The 27966-nt window shown below is 43.4% G+C and overlaps 1 protein-coding gene across 1 annotated transcript in view; it reads right to left on the minus strand.

Annotated features, from left to right (window-relative positions):
- Window positions 1–27966, minus strand: part of Galnt15 (polypeptide N-acetylgalactosaminyltransferase 15) — a 192091-nt gene that overhangs the window by 103593 nt on the left and 60532 nt on the right. Inside the window, exons 7-8 of the mRNA XM_033756961.1 lie at window positions 19485–19546; window positions 12349–12437 (exon numbers count right to left, since the gene is read on the minus strand). The gene's annotated coding sequence lies outside the window, so the exon portion shown is untranslated. The remainder of the gene's footprint in view (window positions 1–12348; window positions 12438–19484; window positions 19547–27966) is intronic.

A 27966-nucleotide genomic window follows, 5' to 3' on the forward strand; every position in this document is an offset into this window, starting at 1 on the left:
CTATCTTCTATCTTACCATCTCATGATTCCTTCTCTTCCTCGTCAGACAGCGAGGAGACCCTGTCCTCTAGTGATGATGATCGTCATTCGAATGATGCCTTCTTCCAAAATGTGTTTCCATTATGGCGGCCCCCACCATGCACGCTACCATCTTACTATCTTACCATCTCATGATTCCTTCTCTTCCTCGTCAGACAGCGAGGAGACCCTGTCCTCTAGTGATGATGATCGTCATTCGAATGATGCCTTCTTCCAAAATGTGTTTTAAAAAATCTAAGAAAAGGACCCCACCTCTCCAAGCCTATCCTGTCACGGTGGGCGGCCTGGTGGGTGGCACCCTGGGTCCCCCATTCCCCCAAGGTTTGGAAAGACTTCTGTCATGCAGTTCAAGACCACGGGCCCCAAAGCCCCTTTGCTCTACAATTGCTAAAAATTTTTAATGCAATGTTAATTGCCCCAAAGACTGGTTAGATCTTGCCCATGCCTGTTTGTCCCCAGGGGACTGTCTTATGTTTAAAGCCATGTATAAAGATCAGTGTGAACAACAAGAATGCCACAATATTGCCAATGGTGTCCCCATAACCCTGGCTATGCTCAGGGGGACTGGGCCTACACAGATGTCACCAGACAAGCCCAGCGATTATTATCAAGTGCATAATTGTGCTCTTGCTTAAGGCCCTCTGTACTCAAGCACAGGGTCTTGCAACCCCTGGAACACTAAGCCAGCCTCTGGACCCATGTTAGTAGTCCTCCTTTGTGCTGCACTCACTCCCAACTCAGGACAAACTACACCCGATCCCTCTTCTGCCACACAAGTATGGGCCCTTGTCCCTAATGCCCCTATTTTTGTTACAATGGATTGGAATTCTACTTTTCCCCATGTATTTGGCAGTGATTCCAACTTTCACCCTTCCTTGATTGAGGATAATTTTTCTCTTCTAGATTCATCGGACGGAAGTGACCCATGGGCTTCAGTCCACTGTCCCTCGCTTTAAATGCCAATGCCTCCTTCAATGCTAATGCTTCCTTCTCTCCTACTAATACCTCTGCTTCCTTCCTCCCCAACAGTACCGTTTTACCATTCACAGCCTGTCTTCCGTCACCGTTTTTCTTCACTGTAACAATTTCTCTCTCAAGCTCAATGATACTGTCCGTGTCCCCAAGTGTGTCAATCCAGCCATGTTTGCTAATAAAACCTGGCACCTCTGTTTTGGCCGCACCCCCCAGCAATTTGGTTACCCATATATCTTACAGGTGAATGGCGAGAATCCGACCCCCTCTTCGACGTAATGCTTCACCCACAACATCAGCGAGATCTAGGTGTAGCTGCCATCGCTCTAACTGCTGCAGCCACCGCCTCCGTCACCCTAAGTAACCAGATTACGACTGCTGCCGCCATTGGCCGACTCGCCCATAACATCCCTTGCTCTAGGACAAAGTGCAGCCCTATTTCAAGATGTACGAACTGCCGTTCTTAACATGCAAACTCAATTGGACATGGTTTGGGAAGAACTACAAATATTAGAAACTAAAGTTCTAAGCAGGTGCCATGCAAATTACTGATGTGTGTCACCCCATATGTCTGTAAAGCTGTCACGCTATCCTCCCCTTACATGCTTACTATATGTAGACTGATATTATTTTATTTCATCCTCAAGATAAGCCAGAGGGCTTCCCATTGGTATAAACAAACCGATGCTAATGTAGTACTTTTGGCCGAGGCGATGGAATCAAAAGAAAAAGGGGGAAATGTGAGAGAAATTCAAGCATGTCTGAGCCAAGTGTGCCACAGGCACATCTCCTAGCAGGCTAGGGGATCCTCAGGAGTTTAAGCATGCTCACTCTCCTGCATTGAGACTGGCTCAGAGCTGGCTGAAGGACATCCTGTTCCTCCTATCCACTGCCTCCATCACTGGCCCAAAAGATCAACCAATCATGTTATGCCTCATATGCAGTGTCCCTCCTTGACTATATAAGTGATTGCTCTACCTATTAAAAATGGAAGTGTCCCAGAAACCTCCCCGGAGTCCACTTGGTGATTCCACACCCCACCCTCCCCAACTGAGTTTCAGAACCAGAGTACAAACAGACAAACAACACTGTGGAGAGCTTCCTTTTTCATCATAATTATTTGGCATTTTATAAGCCTTGCTTGCCTGTATGTTGAATTATTTTCCCATACTTAAAAAGGTATTTGCTTTGATTTCTGTAAACAGATTTTTTTATTTCATGTGTTGTCTTCTAATTTCTCTCTAACTTCAATTAGGTTTAGGTTAGTCATCTTAACATCATCTAGTATCTGTTGGATGAATTTTTCTTCCTGTCTTATCATTTTCTGAGTATATCATTGTGTGATGCCATTTGGTTCCTGATTTCTGAAACCCTATATTCATACAAGTTGTTTCTGCTATTTATGAATTGAATAGAATTCTTCATCTCAGGATTTCCATTTGGCATCTTTTCACGGTCTGTTTTTTTATTTTTATTTTTTGAGACAGAGTTTCACTATGTAGTTCAAGCTGGCCATGAACTCACTATGTAGCCCAGACTAGCCTCAAACTCATGGCAACCCTCCTGCCTCAGCCTCCTGAATGTTTGGATTATGGCATGTGCCACCATGTCTGGCAGCATAAAGTCTCTTACTTTGATAAGTTTGTCATTCATGTTTTGAGCCATTTTTGTCAGCTCTTCCCTTTTTTTTTTTTTTTTTTTTTTTTTTTTTTTTTTTTCCTTTTTTTTTTTTTTTTTTTTTTTTGGTTGTTCGTTTGTTTCTCCCATGACCACATTGGTCAGACTGCTCCACTATCTTTTGGGTTACTGTCATCTTTGAGCTCACCAAGTTTCTTTGCTTCATCTTTGATCATTTTATTTAACTCAAGTTTTTGGTGTTTGCTTTCCTCTCCACCAGTGCTCCTTGGATCTGCTTTGACAGAGTTGGGAGTCTTTGGAAGCATTTTCTTGCCTCATTTTCTCCCGTTCTGTGTACAGCACGCACACATGCAGGTTAAAGCTAAACAGAGAGAAGATAATTTGCTCTTGGTATAAAAAATCTAGTTAAATTCTTTTTTCCAGTGATGTATTCTTGACCTTATTTGTCAAGAGGTACTGTTTACCACTTCAACCCATTTAATTGGATTGGACCCTGTCACTGTGTAATAAGGAGTGAATTTCTATTGGTTATACAGCATCAATGAATTCAACACATGCAACAATCACTAACATTAAACTTTTTTTTTTGATAATTTTTTTTTTTTTTTTTGTACTAGGGATCGAACTGAGGCCCTTGTGCCTTCAAGGCAAGTGGTGGAACCACTGAGCTAAATCCCCAGCCCTGTTTTGATAATTTCACCTTTTTGTCAATACTCTATAGATTACAATATACTACTATTTGTGGTTCATCCAAGGTTTGGAGGGTAGGGATAAGGAGAGAGGTAGAGGAAAAGGAAGGCCATATGTCAGTGGGAAGAGAGGGAGATAGGAGAGGAGGGAGGTTGGACTTGGAATTATTTGTGTAACTGGGGTAAAGAGCTAGCACAGAGGAGGGTTGTGAGAGTATTTGTGAAGGCAGGAGGAGGGATGCAGATGGGTGGAAGAGTATTTAGAGACTGAGGAAGGCTGCAAGATTGCCAGAACATGTTAATAAATTTGTAGGCAGTTTTGCTTGGATCCTCTTAACCCGGTCTTGTTAAGGATTACCTTGACATGCCCTTGAATGGTACATTTAATTTGTAATACTGGTTAATTCTTATTTTTTCTTTTTTTGGTACCAGGAATTGAACCCAGGTCCTTGTGCTTGCAAGGCAGGCAGGGAACCACTGAGCTAAATCCCTGGCCCATTAATTCTTATTCTTTAAGGTGCTTATACAGCCCCTATTGTATTTTCGTTCTTAGATAACTGGAAAGGGGGAGGGGAAACGCAAGGAGTAAACATAACTAGGAAGAAAGGAGAAAAGAGAATAGGAAGGAAAGAGAGTCAAAAAATAGAAAAGCACTAAAAATGAGAGCTGGTCAAAAGGAAAAACTTTGAAGAATAAAGTATAATAACCAAACAATACCAGTAAAGAAGCAAGAACCATAAGGGAAAAAAATAAAGAAAAAAGGAAAGTGAGAAAACACCCAAGATGACCCAAATCAAACAAAAAGCAAGGAAACAATAACTGCAACTGAAATAAAAATAAAAACCATCACACAGCTGCTATAGACTAAGCCAGGGCGTCCACACTGCTCTCTCTCCTCTGAAGTCACAGTCCCACTGTGAGCAGCCAAGCCATTTACCCCTGTGGGCCAGACAGTTGTCTGTGTGAAGCCACGAAGGCCGTTTCTCCCTCTGAACACTTGGCCTGGGGAGGTCATTGCTGTGGCTGTCTCTGCCACAGGCTTTCCTTGCCTAACATAGGGCCAAAAGGCCACTGGCCCAGGTACCATTTACCATGCTCTGCTCGCAGAAGTCTTTCTCGGTCCTGCCTGGGGAACCTACTCCTGCCCCCAGGCTCAGCTGAGGACCCCTTTGCCAGCACGTGGTGGTCGGCAGGACCTAACGCCTTCTCAGATCTTTCTGGGTTTTGGAGAAAGTTAGGAGTACACCTGCTCTGTTCTGGCTCTGACGAGTCACCCTCCAACCTGAGTACCAGTGTTTCTCTCCTCACACATGTCCCCCACTGCACTCTGCTTGCATATTTTTTCACAGAGCCATTTTCCCCTGACCTCTGCAGCCTCTAGTCAGGAGGTGCTGGGACTTCCGGAGGGAGTCTGCCAGCAACTGCGGATACGGCACTGCTGGTGTACATGGGAGAACGAGTGATTAGTGCTTTCTGTGTTGGGTGAGGCTTCTCTCCCAGCAGTCCGTCCTCTTACAAGTGCTGGTGCACTGCCATTTATAAGGCACAGGTACATGGCAATTTGTTTTGTCCCATCCTCCTGTTTTGGGTTTCTTTGAATTGCAGGATTGCTATGATTTATGCTGCACCTGGTTGAGAGGTCAGAGTGATTGTGAGTCTATTCCAGTGATGGTGAACCTTTTAGAGCTTTTGATGGGTGACTAACAGCCTGCTGTGGCATGCGTGCCATAGGTTCGCCATCACCAGTCTATTCTGAAGGGCCAGCTCCCTCCCTCTGTCCGATCCTCTCCTAAGATGGCATGTCCACTGAGTCTGGGCTGGGAGGTCCAGTTTCCCCTTACACCCTCCCTAGACACTGGATTTTAGTCCAGCCAGATTTTCTTTTTATGTATCCTCCTGTATCAGACTTTTATCTTTCACCCTTACTTCAGGATACCTGCCCATTCAGAGGCACTCGTCCTTACGTTGTCAGGTAATTCCTTTAGAAAATGCTTGCCAGTTAGAAACATTCAAGTCCTTCTTGCCTCAAAGAATTGGATGAGACAAGCTGAACATGGTGCCAAAAGTTTATGTGAAAAGGGAGTGGGGTATAAAAGGGGTAAGGGAAGAACTAGCTCTGGAGAGTAAACTTGGGCCAAGGAGAGGAAAGGATAAAAGCAAAAAGAAAAGTACACTCTGAGAGATGCAGAGTGGGCTATGGTGAGGAATCGTGACAGAGGGCTCCTTGTGGTGATTTGTCTTTTCTATGCCATCCACATCTTGTGGGATCCCCAAAAAGTTCCACATACAGGGTCCTGGGAAATATTTGCCACTGTCTTGGGACCTTGTAATTGACAAGTCCCACTCATTTTCCCAGCCAGCTTTGCCCCGCTTCACCTGCTGTATCACTTATTGTCACCTCCTGGGCAGCCATCTTCTCTCCTGCTATATGTCTGTGCACTGCTAATATGTACAGGACAGCCACTCAATAAAGCGTTGGTTGAACGTTTGCTTCTTGACAAAGTTCAAGGCTTCTCTCAGTGACATATGTTTAAGGAGATGGTAAATGCAGGTCTTTGTGCTTTGGAACATAAACCCTTCGGTACATTTAGATGATATTTGGAGCAGTCCATCCTGTATTAGTGTCATGGAACTAGAGATGCAAGAGGGCTATGTTGCCTTCTTCCAGGGACAAACCCACCACATTCCTAAGATGTCATTCCAGGACTATTTTAATGGACTTGGAAAAATAATCCTTTCAGGGTAACCCCTAGTCAGGGTAACCTCTGCCATTAACCTGGAAAGTTTTCTTTTCAGTCTTTAAGGACATACAACCTCTTACACACTGGGCCATCTCACAAAAGGCTGAGCAACAGGACAGCAGATTTTTAAAGGGGGTTTTCTCTCTTGCTGTCTAGTAAGGATTAGAAAAACCAATTGCTGTCTCTTAATGCTGATGCATTTAGTGAGAAGGAAATATGGCATAGAAGAGAGTCTAGTCTTATCAGATTAGTTAGTATCTCTATGCCTAGTGGGTTAAGGATTTTTTTTTTTTCCTCCAGAGGATTAGGTATGAAAGAAGACATCTCCAGATTCCATTTCCAGGGCCCTCTGGCTACATTCCCATAGTCAATAGTTTTCTCCAAGAAGCTGGGCCAGACATCTGGATTTATACATCACTTTAAAAGCCAAAAAGATTTGAGGGAAGGGAAGTGTTTCAATTACCTCTTATGCTTTATAAACCACCACAAAACTTAGTGACTTAAAACAGCAGTAAATATTCTTTTTGGTAACTATATGGCTGATTAGGATCAGCTGAGTTCTGTTTCTGACCTTGCGCTTGCGAGGCAGGCGTGGTGCCACTGAGCTAAATCCCCAGCCCTGAACTTCAATGTTTTATAGGCAACTGCAGTGCGTGGTCAGAGCTCCTCTCACTTTCCCAGGAAGTTGAGGGAGAACTGAAAGGGTAAGAAAGAACCTATTTGGTTGTAATAAAATAGCACAGGCTGTACAGATTAAACAGTGGGAATATATTTTCTCAGACTTCTGGAGACGAGACACCCAAGACCAAGATGCTGTCATGAGTAGTGGCTTGGCCTGTCTTCCTGTCTTGTGGACAGCCACTTTCGTTCTCTGTCCTCATATGGCCATTCTTCTGTGCATGCAGAGATTTCCCAGGTGTCGCTTCCTCTTCTATAAGGACATCAGATAATCCCACCCACTCTGAAGGCTCATCTCTAGATACAGATGCCTCGAGGATTAAAATGTAAACATCAATTGGGGATGCGGAGTATATTTTCTACTTTCCAAGCACTGGGACACAATACCAAAAACTCACAACTTTAAGGAAGAAATGTTTGATTTAGTTCACAGTTCCACAGGATTTAGTTCATGGCCAGCAGGAGCAACATAGCAGAAAGGGCATGGCGGAGGAAAGCTGCTCAGTTAATGATGGCCAGGAAGTAGAGCAGGGGACAGTGACAGGGGATAGGCCCCACGGCCAGGCCTCCATGACCCATGCAGAAGTTTGCTCCACCAATCTCCTGGGTGGACACAAAGCCATTCAATGTCACACTCCACCCTAACCACGACAAGGGATAAAATTCAATTTGTGATGTGACCCTTGTGGGTCAAGCAGACTCCCTTTGCCTTACTTTAGAACTGTCACTAAAAGATTTCTTTCTGAGCAAGCTGTATGACTGGACAATAACATAAACTAATGGCATGAAATTATGGTGTTATGGTTTGCATCTAAAATGTTCTCCAAAACGCTCATGTGTTGAAAACTTTGTCCCCAACGAAGCAATGTTCATAGGTGGAACTTTTGGGAGGTACCGTGTCATGAGAGGTCTGATCTGATCAATGGATTCATTCAGTGATGGGTTCGTAATTGTATGGACTGTTCAGAGGTGACAGAAACGGGAAGAGGTGGGACCTACTTGGCGGAAGTATGTCACCGGGGCACACTTGGAAGGGTTTACCTTGTCTTGTCTCCATCCTCTTTGTTCTCTAATTCCCTTCCCCTTCCTTCCCTTCCCTTCTCTTTCCTTTTTCTCTTCTCTCCTCCTTCTTCTCACCCTCCCTCTCCCCTCCTCCTCTTCGTCCTTCCTCTCTCTCTACCCCCTCTCTTCTACCCTCCCTCCCTTTCTGCTTTTGGCAGCCATGAGGGTGAGCAACTTTGCTGCACCACATTCTGCCTCACACAGGTCCAGAAACAATAGCCAGCAATCATCGATTGAGGCAGAGACAAATAAGTATTTTTCCTTTAAGTTGATTTTTTTTCCCCTTAGGTATTTTCTCACAGCAACAGAAAGCTAATATACATGCTTTCCTCCATTACAGTGAAGAGCAGAGAGAGGTAGTTTACAGAAAGATAGAGATAGGTAGAAAGAAGAGTACGGAAAAAGTGTGGTACAAAATGAGCCTAGATTTCATTATACACCCAAAATAATTGATAAAACGAAGACGACAAGAGTAAATACTAGTAAAGCTATGAAAGAAGTGAAACTCACATCCCCCTCTGGTAGCAGTATGAAACGGTACAACTGCTTCTGAAAAGTTTGAGTTTCTTATAAAATTAAGCATATACTTCCATATTTCCTAGCAATTTTATTCCTTAGGTAGTCTTTCTGTGCATGTTGTGTGTGCTTGTGCACACACACACACACACACACACACACTAGGTATACACCAAGAGACGTACATGGATGCTCACCGAAGTATTATTTATAATAATAACAAACTAGAAACAACCCAAACGTCCATCAACAGTGGTACAGATGAATAAATTGGGGCATAGTCACACCATGGAATATTCTACAGAAATGAGAATTATTACTGCTATATGCAACAATATGAATGAATCTCACAGATGAAACATCAAATGAAAGCAACCAATGTAAAAACGTGTGAAATTAATCTATGGTGCTGAGTGTCAGGGTGTTAGACATGGACGGTGAGTAGAAGGAGTACATGGGGCTTCTGGGATGCTGACGATATTCCTTTTCTTGAGCTGGTGCCAAATATATGGGTGTGTTTAATTTGTGAAATTTATCCAGCTGTGCACTTTGGACACGCACACATTTCCATGTGTATGTTATGCTCCAATAAAAAGTTTTAAGCACATAAAAATATCATTTAAAAAGTTTAAAGGAGCATAGGTACAGCAATGGGTGGCTGCTGATGTCAGCGGTATTACTTAGGTTTTCCTTTGTTGGACTGAAGCACTCTTGAGTGGGTTTCTTCAGCCTCGGGGACAGTCAGGGCCCTGAGTCCCTTCTACCTAGTAAGAGCCCTCCCCACTGGCAGACTGAGGTCCAAACTCCCCAGTCCCAGTCATCTTCAAAGTAGTTCAAAGTGAAGTAGATAATCTTCAAGTTGTCAGTCTCCACTCTTCCATTAAGTTCAAACTCAATGTTTATCAAATTCTGCTAAAATCCTTGAGTTTTTTAAGAAACACTGACCTCACTGGCTAAATCACCAGTGACTTTCTTGTCCATAAGCAACTCAAAACAGAGGCAGGATCTAAGTTTGTGGACATTTTTATCTGCGCAAGACACAAATGCTTCACTTCTCAGACAGAGCAGTGCTGCTCACGTGCCTGGGCCATGAGGTGGGAATGCTTGTGGCTGGGTCATTAGCCAACACAGACTCAGGACACGCGATGCAAGATGTCTCATCGTCAGCCCAGACACTTTGTACCATAGTTAAGTTGTGCTTCAGAAATTTGGTGATTTATCCCACAGCTCATTCCCTGAAACTAATTCAGAGTCCAGCTCCTCCCACACAATCCAAGAGCACAGAAACCAGCTCATAAAAATAGGGGTGGCCAAGCAATGAGATGCTTGCAACTGAGAGGCAATCAGATTCTTGGTCCCAGTCCCTAAATCTTTCTAGATGTTTGGCTTCCCAGATCTCCCAAATTTAGACAACCCAAGTAGCACCTTCTATAGACAGGCTTGAATTTATTCAGCCTTGTCCCATACAGTAAATAATCTTGTAAAGCCAAAGCTATGGAAACTCAACTCCATACCTGATCTTCATGCATCTTGTACCTTCTTTTTAGGTTTAATGAGCAACCTCATTTGTCACCAGTCATGGTGACTAAATCTAAAAGGTCATGTCTCATTAGAAATAAAACTTGGCTTTAGTAGCACCCTTCTGCCTTTGTGTGGATTGTACATTTCCACTTCTCCTTGTACTGCCTAGTAGTCAGGGGAAGTTTTGAGACTGAGTACTTCTAAAAAGTCTACTCCATGTCAAGGCAGAGTGAGAGCATTTATTTGCTCAACAAATTTTTACTGTGTGCCTATTCTGTGCCATGAACTGTCCCATACAGAACAAAATAGACAAAGCCCCTTCTCTCATGGGCTATAAATTCTACAGGGAAAGCAATAGACAATGAACAAGATACATTTTAAAAGGTGATTTCACATAGAGATAAGGGCCATGACACAATGCAATACACAGAGGCTAAGGTGTGACTGAGCTGCTGTGGGAGGGTAGTAGGAGAAGACCTCTCTAAGGAACATCACATTCAGGTTCTGATGTGAATAACTAGAAGGTGAGTCCTGAAAAAATAATCTGGAGGAAGGGAATTCCAGGCAGAAGGGACCGCAAGCACAAGGACTTTAACACTTACTCAGATGCCAGTTCCTACCCAGCAGGCAAATGGACCCATACATCCTCAATCTTGACGCTTTTTTCTCTGAATTACACTCTGTGACCCATCTTTACTCTCACTTCCTGGCAACTTCCCCTTTCCCTCTTCCCTCTCTCCTTTCCACCTGCTCACGTGGTTAATCCCTGAATCATATTAAGTCTAATAATTCACGCACTTCATCCCTCCACCTGAGTAGTATCATCCTGCCGGAGGAAAACACATAACACGAGTTTCAGATAGCCCTACCTGGAGAGCTACTGCACTGTCAAGGTCAGATCCGTCAATCTATAATGCAACCACTGAAGACTTTCCTATCCCCAAACGGACTGCACCTCCTCTCTTGTTTTGCTCTCAAATGCACATCTTATCTAATGTTATACTGAGAAAACAGAAGAAAAAGTCAGAGACTTTCTCATCTTTCCACCATTCGATCGTCCAATTTGCCTGCATCTGTCCCCAAGCCCTCTGCCTTCTCTCCTGCAAAAATGGATAACATATTCATGCTTCCATATACAGAAACACCTCTCTCTCCTCTGTTCTCAGATTGTTACCACATATCATTCCTTCTCCATAACTCCTTGGACAAGGTCAAACACGTGTTAGGACTTGTATCTTGGTACCCCCACACACACATACCAAAGCATCTTGCTGTTATAGGTAGGACTTTTCAGAAGTGACTGATCTAGAGAGTGTGAATTGGAGTTAAGGATGTGATGCTGGAATTAAAGGTGTGTGGTACTGGTAGTCCACTAATTGGTTTATCGTAGTTCTGAGTATGGGTAATGGGAAGCCCAATCCCTGGGTGTGGGTTGCATCAACCAAAAGGCTTGCTGCCTGGATGGGATAAAAAGGAAAGGAAGGCTGTTTGGTATTTGCTGCTTACTGCCTTCTGCTTGCCATGCCATGGGCTGTTTCTCCTCTGTGATGCTCCTCTGCCATGCCACCCTGCCTTGAAACCAGTTGACTATGAAACTTCTACACACTGTGAGCTGAAATAAACCTCTCCTCCTTTAACGTTGAGTGTCTAGTATTTTGTCTCATCAATGAGAAAAATAACGAAGACAACATGCACCCAGGTGTCTCCCAGAACTTCCATTATTTCATCATCTTTGGGCAAGGCCAGGACTGCAGCAAGAAGACACGCGAGCACCCCAGGGTCTCTCCCACCTCACCCCAGGCATATAGCCTTATCTCTGGGTTCTCCAAAGCAAATTCCTTTGCAAGAGTGGCCTGTATCTGTTCTTGTCATTCCCAAGTCTCTATCTATGCCTCTAAGATAGACTACAGCAAACTCCTACCTCCTTTAAAACATGCATTACGACTATAATTAAATAACTGTGCAATCATTTGTTTGCTGCCTATATCTATTATTAGGATATAAACTCTCGAGGGAACAACCTACTCCATTTACAGCCACACACTTCTCTATTCCTCAGTCTCCCTGTCTACACAAGGAGAGTAACTATGCCCCCAATACACATTCATTCTTCTGATTAATAATATCCCTATAATATTGTCCTATATTATCCCTGGCAAGTTCTCAGCACATAATTATTGAATGAATAAATATTTCATGAATCAATAAATGAAGGAATATTTCTATACTGACGTATAAATGAGATCCAACAGAATTGGATATTTTCCTACTATTAAGCGTAATAGGGCCAGGGATTTAGCTCAGTGGTGCCCGCCTTGTAAGCACAAGGTCCTGAGTTTGATCCCCAGTACCAAAAAGAGATAAGAAGTGCAATAAAGTATAAAAAGTGACAGTAGTGACCTCTATCTCTATCTCTCTACTCTCTCGTTCTTTCTTTGTTCTTTTGTTGGTATTGAAAACTATTCCATATCTTCTGCCATATTTTTTGTTACCTTCATTCTGGTGCCCGTAGTGTCTATTCCCAAGTCAGTCCTCATGTGCCTTTTCCTTTCCATCCCAAGAGAGACCCAGAGGGTGAAATCTGTGGCAAAACAAAATGATTAGCTCAGCTTTGGGCTGGCACACTGGAAAGCTTACCATGGCTCTACAGGGAGGCTTAAAGGCAGGAAGCAGGTTCTGTTGTTGCTATGACAAATGCGTTACCAGGGAAACAGCCCTTCCCCCATCTTAACACTTTTCCAATTCTCCCAGGGTTCACCAGACTTTCCTAAGCAGGTCCCTGGAACGCTGCCCTACTGTCTCCTCCCTGTCCTTGGAACAAAATAAGAGGAGCCAAGTGATGCAGGCCAGAGAGACACAAGGACACCCTGCAGATAGCCTTCCGGGTCCCTCCAGGCCCATCTGCTGTCACAGGCCTTGGGATGGGAATTAGTTCCTCTCTGAATCTCACCCCTCCATGTCCCTCCCTAAACCCTCAACCAGTGCTATGGCTGAGATGTGAGCTTTGTCTTGCCCCTGCTGGGCTGTTGCAGAATCTCTTGGCATTTGCCTGGAGGGTTGTTATAGCTACCACTTATTCCTGGTACCAAGAAGCAAGTGGCATTTAGAGGCAGCTACTTGGTCTTTGGCTTGGTTGTCCCCCCAGTTTGGTGATGGGAAGTATGGGTGTGTGGAATGGTTTCAGCCCTGCCCTCAGCTGCCGTCATTGCCTCTGCAGCAGTTATTTCCTTTATGGCTTCCCTTGCCCTGTTTCCCATGTCTTTGACAATTTTCTTCAGGTTTCTTTTGGGACCAGGCTGTTGAACGCTTTGTTTCACTTCCAACCTGCCTTCCCTGTTTCTCTCTCTTGAAGGGTAATCCAGACCCATGAGGCTACTGAACTGGCAGTGGGAAAAACTACCCATGGCCCCAGCTTTCTAGAACTGCCCCAAGTCTCTCTTGTTCTACCCATCAGCCCTTGACATGACTTCAAACCACCAGACGTGCCAGATGTCTATTTGTCTTAGCTCCCCAAAGAAGACCTGTGGCTTTTCTGAGAGGAAAGCTCTTTTAACAAAACATGCTACAAATATGAAGCTCTTTAAATATTTGTTTTAAAATAGAAATTCATTTTTAAAAAAAAACCATAGACTCCTTCCAAACTGTATTTCCCTTGTATTATTCTTGAGAGATACTCCCTCTTCAAAAGAGATACAAGCTTTTCATTGGGAGCAATTCCTGAATGACTTGATTTCAGTCAAGAAATATAGGGGTGTGGAGGGGGTGCAAAATTCAGTGTTGGCTTTAGCAGGACATTTAAAACTCACATTAACAGTGGTAGCTCGTGTCTTTCTATCATTTGTTCTTTTTAGAGACTCCCACCCTTCCTAGGATACTGGGCCTTTTGGCAGACAAAATCCACAACTGCTTCAAGCACCATGTTTGGGTCAAAAACATACTTGTTGGGCCGAGGATTTAGCTCAGTGGTGCCACTTGCCTGCCTTGCAAGTGCAAGGTCCTGAGTTCAATCCCTGGTACCAAAAAAAAAAAAAAACAAAGACATACTTGTTGAGTAATTTATTCTGTGATCACATGAATTGTGCCAATGAGGTGAGGAAGAATTAATTCCAGTAGTACTTTTCCCCTTTTCCCCTTACTAGCTGTGTGATCTTAGGTAAATCTCTGCCTCTCTCTGAGCTTTCGTTTCTTCATCTTCGTGATGAGGATAATACTGACTTCCTCACACTATTATGTTCAGAATTATATTGGAGAGAGTTTCTGCACAGCCCTTAGCCTGATGCCTGGCACACAGCAAGCAAGCAGTCAATGAGCACGAGTTATAACAAGGGATGCAGAATGGTGGCCCAGGAGCAGGTTCTGACTGGGGTGCCATGGGGGGAAGTTGGGAGAGAGACATCTTACCACACAGAGCACCAGACTCCTTACCATAAAATCATGCTCAGGCCCTCTGCTCAGTGTCTTTAATACTGAGGAGGTTTACTTACTAGTGGCTTTATTACAATAAGTGTGGGTTTGTCAAGGGATGTCTAAACTCAAAAAATGGAATTGAAACTATATTCAGTTTATTGTGGTCAATTAAAATTTACCCAGAATAGCCCACCAGGGATTTCCACCCTCTCATTCAGCAAAAGAAGCTGTCAAGTTGGCAAATCTTCAAGGCCATTCCTTGCTATGGGGACATAAGCCAGGGATACCGCTGCCATGAGGGGAAACCAAAGGTGCTTTCATTTGACCAGGAGGCACTGCTCCTGCCGTGGCATGCCAAGGCTCAAGGAAGATTTGCACAGTTTATGTAAGAATCCCAGGGGTCTCCTGGGAGAGAAAAGATCGATTAACCTCACCACAGCAGTCATGGCCAGCATCATACCAGCCGTCACCATGCCAGTGACGCTTCTACCATCACCACCACGCTGACCGTGACCCACACCATCGCCCCACCCCAAACCGCCCCCACTTCTGTCACACAACCCACCACCACGCCTCCCCCTCCAGCACCAGGGCAGTGGCCACCCTGACACAATCAGTGACACAAGGGTCCCCCAGCACACTTGTTGTATCCCGAAGGCCCACCCACCTGGGTCTTGCATGTTAAGCTCAAACTTGCTTTTAGTTTATAAAACACTCCATCTCTAATATCAAAACCATCCACTTAAAACCCTAGACTGAAAGAGAGTCCAATTACGAAACATACTAGTTGAGATTTTTTTATAGGTTTTCACATTTTTTTTAAGTTATAAAGCCTAGCAAAAATCTCTGTTGTGATTATGTAGATTTTATGTGCAATATAAATACACATACTGTGATCTGAACATTTTTGTTTTGGGACAAATAAGCATATGAGAAATAATGCAGCAAAGATAAGATCCCTAAGCAGCCAGCCATGCAGTAAAACTGAGGATAAAATAAAAGGTTCTCATGTATCCCTTTCCGGTTCCAGCTGGGTCTTCCTGGGGTGGGAGCAGAAGGAGAGAGAGGGAGAAGAGGGAATGTGTAGGGGTTTAAATGTGACTTGTGAGTATCAGTGCAAGTGTGAATATGTGTGTGAATAAAAATATAAGTGTGTGAGTAAAAATGTGAATGAGAATGTGTGTGTGCTTGTTGCATCTAAGTACAGGTGGATTTGTATGCAAATGTAAGTTGTATGTCTGTGTGTGTAAATATGAGCACATAATGGGTGTGGGTAAATGAATGTGTGTAACTGAGGACATGACTGAGTACACATTGTGTGAGTGCTTGTGAGTGTGAATGTGACTGGGTGTGAACCTCAGTGAGTATAAACACGCATGCAATGTGCACTGCATGAGCGGGAATGTGAGAGAGTGGCTATAATTGTGTGTGAGAACCTGTGCGTATGTGACCGAGACTACATAAATGTACATGAGAGTGCAAGTTGGGTGGAGGTGACAATGAGTATAGCTGAATGTACGGTGTGTGAGCGTGAGGGTTTACTAAGGCAGATGATCCAAAGATGCAATTTCGTGAGATCTTGACATTGAAAGCCAATCATCTCTGAGCATAAATACCTCTTAGCTCAGCCCTGGTAAGGGCAGCATAGCTAGGGTGATAATATGTTCCAATTTGCTCAAAATAGAACATGTTCATGACTATTGTCTTGGCATAATTATTATTTTGTACCCAGACTGATATTGTGGTCGAGGTAAACCTTACACCCATAAAGCACACACCTTTTCAGAGTACTACACAATGACTTTTTACATGTGTACAATCCCATGTAACTATCCTCCGGATCAAAATATAGAATATTTCTAGCATGCTCCTCCTCCAGCAAAATTATTAATGGCATCACTTTTCACTACCAAAAGTATCTTGATTTTGACAATGAACTCTTCAGTTCTAGTAGGTTCTCAGTGGGGTTTCTTCTTGGTCCACCTGAAGGAGAATGGATTTCGTTGTCCATTAATATCACAGAGTCCTGGGGCCTTTGAGTAATATTTTATACATGCTGGAGAATCAAAGTAAATGTATTACAGCTGTTTGGAAACCAGAGCAATGTTTTCAATTACATCCACTTGACTTGATGGACTTTAAGAATGTGTGGATTCTGGAAGGTGGAAATTATTAGAACAAGGACCTTCACGGAAATTACCACTAATTCAAAGTGAACTTCCCCTTAACCCCATCTCCACCACTCCAGCCTCCTGCCAAACGTTCCTTTCATTAAAGGAATGAGTCATTCCTGTCGGAACTATGGGAAGAGTATGAGATCTAGAGTCAGCCAGGCTTGGACTTACAACTTGATTCTACCATTTGCTAGCTCTGTGGTTTTTGGCAATTTAGTTAAATTCTCCAGACCTCCATTTCCTAATCTATAAAAGGCATAACATGATATACTTTGTTAGGTACCTGGAACATGGGTGCCAAATATAGGATGAATTTAAATATAAGTCAAATCGAAACAAAGCAAGATGTGACAGGTTAGATTTCTCAAAAATTGGTCAAACCAATAGTTCGAGTCCTACTCATTCTTCTCAAATGCTATTATTTTCTGTCAAGAAATAGAATCTCTATCTCCTTGTCTTGAACCTCAGCAGGACTTTGTATGACTACATGAATGAATAAAATGTGGGATAGACAATGCTACGTGACTTCTGCGGGTAGGTGAAAACATGACTTCTGACTCACTTTCTTTCTCTCTCACCACTGGAACACAGACACTCTGTTCATAAGAAATCCAGTCCGGCCCACACAGATGACCCACTCAAGGACTTGTGAAGGAATATGCTTTCAGATGATCCCAACCTTCAAGTATTGAGGCTTCCAATGAGGCCCTAGAAACTGAGAAACAAGTACAAGCCATAGCTGCTGTGCCCGGTTTGAATTCCTGGATCATAAATCTGTGATATAATACATGGCTACTTAAGCTACTAAGTTCACTGATGATTTGTTACACAACCATAGCAACTAGAACTCAGTGTGATTGGGCGTTTGTAAACAGGACTGATGTTTCACACATCTGTAACAGGCAGAGTAAATGTGAGCTATATATATATGTATATGTGTGTATGTATATATGTATATGTATATGTGTATATGTGTGTATATATGTGTATATGTGTGTGTGTGTGTATATATTTGTCCTGTTGCTTCTGAGGAGTGCTTTGCATATATCTGTGTTCACAAAACAAATATGCTTCCACTACTTGAATCCCAAGCAATGTCCTGTATCCAGACTCTTAGAACCTGTCCTTTAACATTGGCCATTTACTAACCTATGGGAAAAAGAAGCATAAAATAGCTGTTTACAAGATGCCTCAAGTTGTATCTGCAAACTGCTACCATCCTCTTCAGACAGTAGTTGTGGAAGCTCTTGTCCCACTTCTTTATTCTCCATTTCACAAGGGTGGAAATCTTATCCAGTGCTGTGAGAGTGATACAGGGGGAAGAGATGTAACCCCAGATATCCAAAACACAAGTTCATATTCTCTAAAACTGAAGAATGAATTCTAGGGACACTGGCTATTAAGAGTAAGACAATTTTTTGAAAGAAATAAAGCTTCTGTCTAAGAGAGACAGTAGGGGGACCAGAAAGTGGGTTGCCCGGGACACTATTTCCAAGGGGATTTTTATGGAGCAAAGCCACAAGGTGAGGTGGGTTCAAGGTGGGACAAAACTATAAGACCCAGTGGAAAATTACAAGGTGGGCATGAGGTGGGGCAAAACTATGACCAACCAATAAGTACAGTCACCCGGGTCATACTGATTACAGTATAGCACATCCAGATAATATTGATCAAATAGGAAAACAAGTCACATACAAGGAATTTCCCATTTAGAATATCAATCGCTGCTATCTGTCTCTAAGGGAAGTAATACCCCTTTCCCTTTTTATGATGCTAACTAGTAAATGTCCTTAATTGTTCTTCATGTTGACTCCTAGCTGTGTTGGCTGTATGAGGGCTGGAGCTTCGAGGGCAGCCCTGTCTAACAGCCTACAAGATAATCTAATTAATTTACCTATCTGCAATAAGAGTATCTGGAGGAGAGAGTTACGGCAAACTATCAAGACCTAAGTCATGGCCAAGCACTACGAGGAAAATCAGATCAGGAAGTTAGGGCAGGGGCTGGGGATTTAGCTCAGTGGTTCCAGCACCTGCCTCACAAGAACAAGGGCCCAAGTTCAATCCCTGGTACCAAAAAAAACAAAGAAAGTTAAGGCAGCATCAAGACCAGCTTTCCAGAATGGTCAAACTAGGAGAAGGCATTTAATAGGCACATTACACACTAAGAGACCAACCACGACCTGGAAGCTGCCGCAAGGTCATAGCAAAAACGTTAGTTAGTGTGACAGTGCGAGCTTTGGACCAAACAAACCACACAGTAGCTATGTGCCTTTGGGTAAGTACCTTAACCTCTCAGTTTGCCACATATAAAAATAGCACAACTCAGAGCAGAGGCAGCTGTGGTCCACTAAAGGTGTGTATCCTGTCTGACCAGTGCAATCGTGGCGGGGGAGTGGCTGCCCAGCACCTAAGCTGGTGTGTGCGCCTAGCTGGACCGACGTGACCGGCGGGATGTGAGCAGAGGTCGTGTGTGTTAACCGTCTGCCAGGCTAAGGAGGTTAAGTATCCAGTGTGCCTTGCCCACGCTATTATGCCTTTTCCTGGTGACCTTAGAGGCCACGAGTCGAAGATGATGCCATCGTAGGGTCGAATGAATGTGTCTTGTGGCACCACTTAGAAGAGTCAGTTAACCAGGAACATGCCTAGTACATTTCATGTAAGTGAGAAATAAACTTCTATTCCACAGAGACACTGAAAATCGTGTTTGTTACAATAGTTAACCCACCCTGACTCATACAGTTTTAGAGAATTGTTACATGAAAAACTGTGGATAATTAAATAGGGTTGTTTCTTCTCTATCTTCTCCTTAGGACTGGGTGCTCATCTTAATCTGGGTGACCCCTATTGACCTGATCCCTAATATATACCTATAAATAAAATAACAAGTCAATTTGAATCGGTTATCTGCAGCTAGATTAAAAGAAGAAAATTAGAGTCTGGATTCTTTAGCAATGTGGGGGGGTATGATCTTTAAAAAGAATATTATGTCAATATTTCATTACCAAAATTGGTTAAACAGCTATCAAAATACAAAAAAGAACACATACCTTACAATAAAGTTGTAACTTGGCAACTCTGATGCCAGATGGGACTAAAGAAATGACTTTTCCTATTAGAACGGAAAACAAAGTTTAGTATTATATTTTTTCTAAAGTTCCACAAAGCTTTTTATAAGTTAATGATCAGCTTAACCACTGGTTTATGTTTCTAGCAGTTTGAGTGGTTTTATCGAGGGAGGGAAACCATGGTGTAAATACAAACTTGGTACAAAAGTATTCTACCTGAAATACAGTAATATCTGAGCTAGTTCCTTGAATTATCAATGTGATCAACACACTTCTTTTTATTGAAATTATACAGCACCCTTCTTTTTATTTCTCCAGTGTGTTCTCACAACAATCCTAAGAGTTAGGGCACATTTTATTGTCATTATTTCACAAATGGAAAACCCATGAAACAGAGTTGTTCCTGGCCAACACCTCATGGCTCATGTGAGAATCAGAAGCCAGGTCCCCTGACTCTCAGCACAGGACTTTTCTCCAGCAGACCACCCAGGCAAATACGCACTCAGTGTGGGCCATAGCTCAGTGGGAACCAACTTAACAATCTGTTACTGAGCCTACTCTGGGAAAAGTCTTATGCTTGGGTTCTTACTGGAAGAAAAGTAAATTAAGACATTCCTACAGTCAAAAACAAAAACCACACTAAGGAGAGAATAAATAGGTGATCAGTTAGAAGATAAATAAAATACTAAAGTAGTGATACTTTTTCATAACAGAAAATGTAAGGCAGGGTGTGACTGAATGTCAAATAAATAGCATATCCAAGAAATGTGATAGCCACTCAGAGGAAGGAAAGAATACATAAGACTGGACTTCCAGAAAAGCCTGTACAGAGGAATTAGGGATTGATTAAAAAAAACCTAAAATGGTGGTGTACACACTGTCTGACCTGCTCAGTGCTTCTCATTTATTCTTCTGGAAACACATCCCCTTTCTTGGGAATGTCTCCTTATTTTAATCATCTAAGATCAGTTCTAGAAGAGGTTACCAATGTTAGCATCCTGTACCTTGGCCACTAGACCACTAGGATATTTTTTAGGATTCTTTCAAAAAAAAAAAAAAAAAAAACCTGGAGGCCACGGATTTAGCTTTGTGGTGCCGCTGCCTGCCAGCTCGAGGTCCCAAGTTTGATCCCCTGTATCAAAAAACAAACCAAAAAGCTAGAACTAAAAAAACAAAACTAGAACTAAAGAAAGAAACTCCCTCTTGCCTAAGATGTGAGGGAAAGCTGCAGGTGGTCGTTGGGTCCTGCTCAAGAGCAGACTGGGCTGAGAAAAGGCAGTTGCGACTGGAGAGACAGTGAGAGAGTGCTGGTGATGTTGGAAAACTTGGTCCCAGTTGTTCTAGAAGCTCAATGGACTGCCTTCCTGCAAGGTTTTTTTTGTTTTTTGTTTTTTGTTTTTTTGGTACTGGGGATTGAACTCGGGTCCTTGTGCTTTCAAGGTAGGTGCTGGAACCACTGAGCTAAATGCCCAGCCCCTTCCTACAAGTTTTGCACTGAGCCAATCGTTTTCTCCCTTTCCCAAGTGGTGATCCAGTGGTGCTTGTGCTGCTTGTGAACGTAGTACTAAGGGAATAGGTGAGAGGGGAGGGGAGGCTGCCCAGGCAGAAGCTACAAAACAAGCCTATATTAGCCACTGTCTTTCACTAGGACCAAATACTCAATGCTGACAACTAAAGGAGAGGTTCATTTTGGCTCATGGTTCCAGGGGTTTTAGTCCACAATTGGCAGCAGATTTCAAGGCAGAAACATCCCGGCAGGAAGGCGTGGCAGAGGAAAGCCGCTGACTGTGGTGACCAGGAAGCAGAGAGAGAAGGGAGGAGCTGGAGAGGAGAGGGCACCTCTGGTCTTGCCCCCCGTGACTCTCCTCTTCCAATGAGGCCCCACTTCCAAACACATGAGACTTCTGGGACACATATGAGAGCCAAATTATAACAAAGCCTAAATGGGAAAGGGAAGGCACAATATTCTGGGGGTGGGGATGACAAAGAAACCAAACGTCACTAAAGCTGAAGACTGACATTCTCCAGCCTCAAAGCTTTGAGTGCACTGAAGTGAAGACTAAAGCAGAACGTATCAATAAGGACACAGAGAAGGCAGCCAAGATGTGAAAGTAGGTTCTCAAAGAGAAATTGTGATTGATACAACTATAGCAAAACAACACTAGCCTCAGAGTGAAAAAGATCCCAAGGAGAAAGGGCTTTTTATGAATTAAAAAAGTGCATGAATTTAAGAGAATATTATTCATTTGAGAGCCATCTGCATGGAGGTGACTATTGAAATCGTGGGTATAGAAAGTTACTGAGGAAAAGAAGAGAACATTGGAAACTGCTCACAATTGGTCAAAGACAATAGGGATTTTAAAAAATCAAGGTGACAAAAACCAAGTAAGCAAACAGTCTGAAGAGAGTGGATGGGCAACAATTAAAAGAACAAGGGGAGATGCTCTGGTTTGTCCCCTCTGAAACTCATGTTGACATCTGATTGTGGCAGTGCTGGGGGGGTGGCAGGGCAAAGTATTTGGGTTTTGGGAAAGGGCCCTCATGAGTGGATGAATGTCTTTCTCACTCAAGTGAATTCCCACTCTTGGAGGACTGGCTTCTAGACCTATGAGCCAAAATAAACCTCTTACCTTTATAAATTACACAGTTTCACATATCCTATGACAGCCAACAGAAAGTGAACTAAAATCAAAGCTACTGAGAAAGAGAAACTCTACAGACCTGAGGAACAGAAAGTTACTGGTGAACTTGCAGACAGCAGAATGCCTGCCAAATGATAGAGCGAAGGGAGTTACAAGTATGGCGACCCAGCAGACGCACCAGCACCCACCCATATTCCTCAGACTTTCTGGTGAGCTCCTGCTGTCTTTCCAGAGAGGGGGCTGCTTCTTTGTGCATGTGATTCTTTTCCAGGAACCACAAAAGGCCATTGTGTCCTGGAGGTGAACCAGAAGTGGTAGGGAATTAATAACTCCCAGAAGCAGCTCTTTGACTCATGAGCTGGTATATAATTACCCCAGATCCCTTGTCATGCCTTTGTAGCAGGAAATTCAGGGACATAAGTTTCATGCCACTTCCCAGAGTTTACCCTGGACCTGGCCTCAGCTGCCCACAAAGGTAGCTGTCTGAATAGCAGCCCTTTTTCCAAGCCGTAGCCCTTTCCCTGTCCCATTTGACTTGTCTCACAGCAGCGTGTTTTCCGCACTTCCCAAATAACCCTTGAACCCTTGCCTCAGTGTCTGCTCAAAGGGAACCCACAATGAGACAGTTGATTGTCTAATTTGTGGCCCAAACTAGGATACACATGAGAGTGCAAAGGGAAGATGTTAATAATTACACCAGAGACAACTGGCACGAAAGCAGGACTTGCATACTCGAAGGCATGGCCTTGCTAGTTATAGGCTTCTCCATTTAAAAGATCAGGCAGGATCAGCTGGAGACTGGATTAAGAGGATGTGGGATATATATGTTGGAATACTACTCAGCCATAAAGAATGTGAAACTAGAGACATTTATAGCTAAATGGATGCACATGGAGGCCATACTCTTAAGTGAAATAAATAGGATGCACATGTGTGTAAATTCCAACTAGTTTCTCTGGAGTGAGAAACTTAAAGTGTAAATAAGGATTAAAATGTATAATTGATAATGTGAAATAGAAAGAAAAGGTCTAAAGAAGTAGGGGAAGTGGGGGGGAGGGGAAAGAAAAAAATATGAGAAATGAAAACAAAGTCTTTGTAAGTAGGTAAGGGTGGAAGGGGTGAAGGGAGGGCAGGGGAATGGGGAAAAAATAAGAACCAAGATATATCATGTAAAAGTACCAGATCCCAATGATGGATGTAACTGTACCGTATACGTAAAATGTACCAATAAAAGAATTTGAGAGAAAAAAAAGAAAAGATGGGGCAGAACCAGAGGAGAGAGAGAGAGGAAATTCAAACACCAATGTCTTATAGTAACAGAGAAAAGATGTGCAGAGTGAAGATGCATTTTACTTCGTGAGCATTTGCATCCTATGCACCATTACTTGGGGGCCTCTGGGAAGGAGTATGTCAGCTTAAGAGCAGGCAACTATCTCAGGAGGAAATAGACCAGAAGCAGATCAGTGTTCAGCCCCCAGGCAAATGAAGCTCACGTGTTTCTGAAGTTTCGTGATTCTAGGAGAGTGTGGTCAATGAAACAGCCTCCTTGGAGCATTACGGGGCACCCCCTTCTTGCTTTCTCTCACTTTCCATGGGCGATGTTGAGCTTTCCGCTCTGCAGCTGCTCGAGCAGATAAACCTCCTTTGACAGCACATTCAGACCCTTTCAGGGCCGCCGTGCGGAAACCTCCATCCTCTGCTGCCCACGGCCTTTCCACTTTGGACGCTTCCAAAGGACGTGTTTCTTTTCAGGAAAGTCTTTCATCTGAGTGGAGAATCGCTGCAGCTGTGAGAAGAAGAGCTTTCTGGATGTCACGATGCTGGGAAGGGCCAAGGTGGTAACGTTTTTTCCTTCCGTGTGCACATATCAACCTCACCCCTGGATTCAAGGTGGGAGCTGCTGTGTGAGGTGGGTGGTGTGTCCTCAGGTCTCTGCCGAGGAAGGGACCTCTGCTCTCCAGCACCAGGTATCCAAGCTGGTCTGTGGTCCTGGCCGTTCCCAGTGGCCCCAGAATGCTCCTTCCTAGGAATGTGTCTCGTGCTCCGACTCCCCACTCTCTACATTATGGCTTGCAGTTGCCTCCAGTCTGGAGTTGATATAGAAACAAAGAGATCAGCATGTGCTGTGATGAGCATCCGCATACTGAGGCATTTCATCCTTACAACCGTGCTATGAGGTGGATCCCATTATTATCTCTGTGTTATAGGTGAGAGACTGAGATACAGAGAAGCTGCGAAGCTTGCATGAGTTTTCTCAGATCATAGAGTTTGCATTTTAAGACATTAAAAACAGAAGGGCCTAGGATCTAGGTAAGACCTCCAGGCTGGCTGAGAAAGTACATGCTCTGAAGGGTCTCAATACCACAGGGTGTTCATTAGCTTTAACGGATTAATGTTCACTGGTTTCACTCTTATCCTAGGCCTTGACCCCCGGGAGAGGATCACCCATGGATGACCCAGGGAGAGCTTCTCAGGACACCAGGTTGTCCTGGCTGGATTCCGGGCCTAGCCCCTTCCTATGCTCTCAGCTTTGTCTAGGTCTTATCACCTGCTGTTAGAAGCATTTCTAACAATGTCCCAGCCTCAGAGGCCAAATTCACTCCTGCCTCAGGAAAGACCCTAAAGGCTCCTCCCCGCTTCCACTGCCCCAGATCTCAGGATCGCACACTCCCGAGCCCTTCTCTGCTTGGACTTTGCTTGGCTTCCATCTTAGTGACAGCAGAGAGGTGGGCACAGATCTTTGTCAGCTGGAAAGCAGCAGGAGAGCAAGAGGCTGTAGGCTGTTGGTCTCTACCTCCCTCAGATAGTACCCGTGTTTCATTCTTCTTTGACATATGCATTTTCATGTTCACATTTTCTTTTCTAGTCTGTGAGTTTATCAAATGCTGAGTCAAAGTAATTCAACTCTGTGTCATCAATTGGCTTAGCATAGAGCTGGGTGTGTGAGTTGCATTTGAATGAAAGGAGGGTGTGCTTACACAAACAGGAGAAAAAGGCAACATTTAGTAAGTGAATCTTTGGGAAATTCAGATAACATATATGCGGGATAGATAATGTACTTAATACAGCCAATAAAATTATATTCAGTGTCTGTCCTTCCTTGAGAATTCAAACAGATCAACTCTCCACTTAAAAGAAAAAAGTCTATAATTTAATTATTTATGGGAGGAAGCGCGAAAGAGGTTGTGTCAGAGCCAAAGATTCCCCAGCTTCTCTTCTCACTTGCATTTTACTTTCTTACTAAAAAATCAGTAAATATGGAGAGCCCGACTCCAAGGGTTTCACACTTGCCCTGTAATTTCTCTTTATAAAAGCAGTCTGCTCTTGAGCTGACTACCTAAGACTTACAGAGTGTTCGTCTTCTCTCATTCTTTACGAGCCATGCACCTTCTGAACAGACTTCGGGAGTACTGGCTAACAACAGTAATAGTAATCCTGTCGGTAATAATAATGGTAATAATAACCACCACGCCCTCCAAATGCATTAGCGAGGACTCTTTGATCACAAGAAACAGAAACTAACACTGGCTAATTTAAGCAGAAAAAGGAGACATGGGGAATTGTAATAGATGCCGTCATTGCTCTACCCAGCTCCACTTTCCTTTAGTCACACTCACTGCCAGCCACTGAGTGTCAGGGCAAACAACACAGCTGCCCCCTTCTACAGAAAACTGCCCTCCTCCACAACTGCCCTGAGCCCCCAGCTCTCACCTAACTGATGCGGGAGTCAGTAAAGGCCAGCCACCATGGCTATAGGCAAACTCGCAATTCATAACCCACAGCCTCCTCCCGGAAGCCACCCCAGCTAAGACAGCATCTTTCCTGCTTCACTCCATTCCCCGGAATTTCTTCTGAGGTCCTCAATTAATTACATGCCAAGAATCCCCACTCTGGGCTCTGTGTCTAGGAATTCGAACAGAGGACAAAAGGACAATGGGAAGCGTACTGAGGGAGGACAACTGAGGGAGAACAAGACCTACAGTGACCTGGGAGACCCCAAGAGGAACTGAGGGGGATGACTGTTTAGCGCCTCTCTCTCTCTCTCTCCCTCCCTTCTTCCCTCCCTCCCTCCCTCCCTCTCTCCCTCTTCCATTAAAGGGATATAACTGGCTTGTCCTGGGCTACAGGTAAGGGGCAAGGCATCTCCTCCAATAATCCTATCAAACTGTCCAGTTTCCTTGAGGTAACCTTGGGGACTTTAACAAAGAAATAACAAATATCACCTAGACCAGTGGAGGCAAACCTACGGCACATGTGTTGTTTTAAGAAAAAAAGATGTTAATGTATGAGTTGCTTTTCTCAACTAAAACCTCAGTATTCAGGTTTAATTGCAGTGTTGGCACTTGGCAATAAGTAAGTGGGCTTTGGGTTGCAGTTCGTGCACTTGTCTCTAAAAGGTTCCTCATCACAGATTCTAGACCAGTACCTACCATCCAACCCTCTGGACAGCCTGTGAAGTCGATGTTGCTGTAGTTGTCATGCACACGAAGAACCTGGGGTACAATTCAAGAAAGTCCAAGTAGCTAGCTCAGCGTCCCTCCCTTCCTGCCTGCTCACTTTCTTATCTTAAAGATTCTACTTTATAAGGCTGACTCCCCAACATCCCACTGCGGCAACCTCACGCCTGTCTTAGTCTATTTTGTGCTGCTATAGCAGAATATCACAGACTGAGTTATTTATAACGAATAGAAATTTATTTCTTCTCATTCTAAAAGCTAATAAAGTATTCTCTAAAAAATGAAAAAAAGAGAATAAGACTACAAGAGCAAGAAGCAACTTAAATATGTTCAAGGACCATTTTCATCTTCAGAATTAAGGATTATTTTAATTTTACATCATTGCCTTTTCTCTTTTACTTTCCTTTTTAGTTTTATTTTAGGATTCCCTATTTTTAATGTTCATATAGAGATCTCTTTAACTGAAATACCGAATAGTTTCTCTGGTGTGAAAAACTATAATAGTACACAAGATCCTAATGAGATAATTAATAATGTGAAATAGGAAGTAAAGGGCTAAAGGTGTAGGGAAAGTGGGAAGGGTGGGGGAAAGGCAATAAAGGAGAGGAAAAAATATGAGAAAATGAAAAAATGGAAATAAAGTGTTTGTAAATGGGGAAGGGAGGAGGGGGTGAAGGGAGGGCAGGGACAAGGGGAAAAAATGAGAATCAAGACCTATCATGTAAAGGTACAGGATCCCAATAATGAATGTAAATGTATTGTATACCTAGATTGTACCAATAAACTCAATAAAAATTTAAAAATAAATAAATAAAAGCTGGGAAGTCCAAGACTCAGGAGTTCCCTTCTTCTACATTACACCATAGTAGGAGGCATCATTTGGTGAAAGGGCAGAGAGAGTGTGTTCGGACAAAAGGGTGTGGAATTCCTACTTTCATAATGAATTCAATGAACCTACTCTTTTTTTTTTTTTTTTTTTTTTTTCGTACCAGGGATTGAACTCGGGTCCTTGTGCTTGCAAGGTGGAGGAACCACTGAGCTAAATCCCCTGGTCCCCTACTCTTGTGATAATGACATTGAGCCCGTCACTTCACCCTCTCATTAAGCTCTACTTCCTGATGCCATGGCAGTGATGATTATTTTCATGACATGGTGAGGGGTCATTTGCAAACCATACTACATGCCCCTTCACAGTTTCTGGTTCAGGAATGGTCATGTGTCCATATTCTTGCCTTTTAGACATAAGAGGAATTTCCTGGGCCTTCTGGATACTGTTTTCCTGTTTCTAAGAAGGAAACCCAGGGCCAGGGATTTAGCTCAGTGGTGCCACCACCTGCCTGGCAAACACAGGGTCCCGAGTTCGAT

The sequence above is a fragment of the Fukomys damarensis genome, unplaced genomic scaffold (genome assembly GCF_012274545.1).
Source record: "Fukomys damarensis isolate Sample0158 unplaced genomic scaffold, DMR_v1.0_HiC HiC_scaffold_28, whole genome shotgun sequence".
NCBI classification, from domain to species: Eukaryota; Metazoa; Chordata; class Mammalia; order Rodentia; family Bathyergidae; genus Fukomys; species Fukomys damarensis.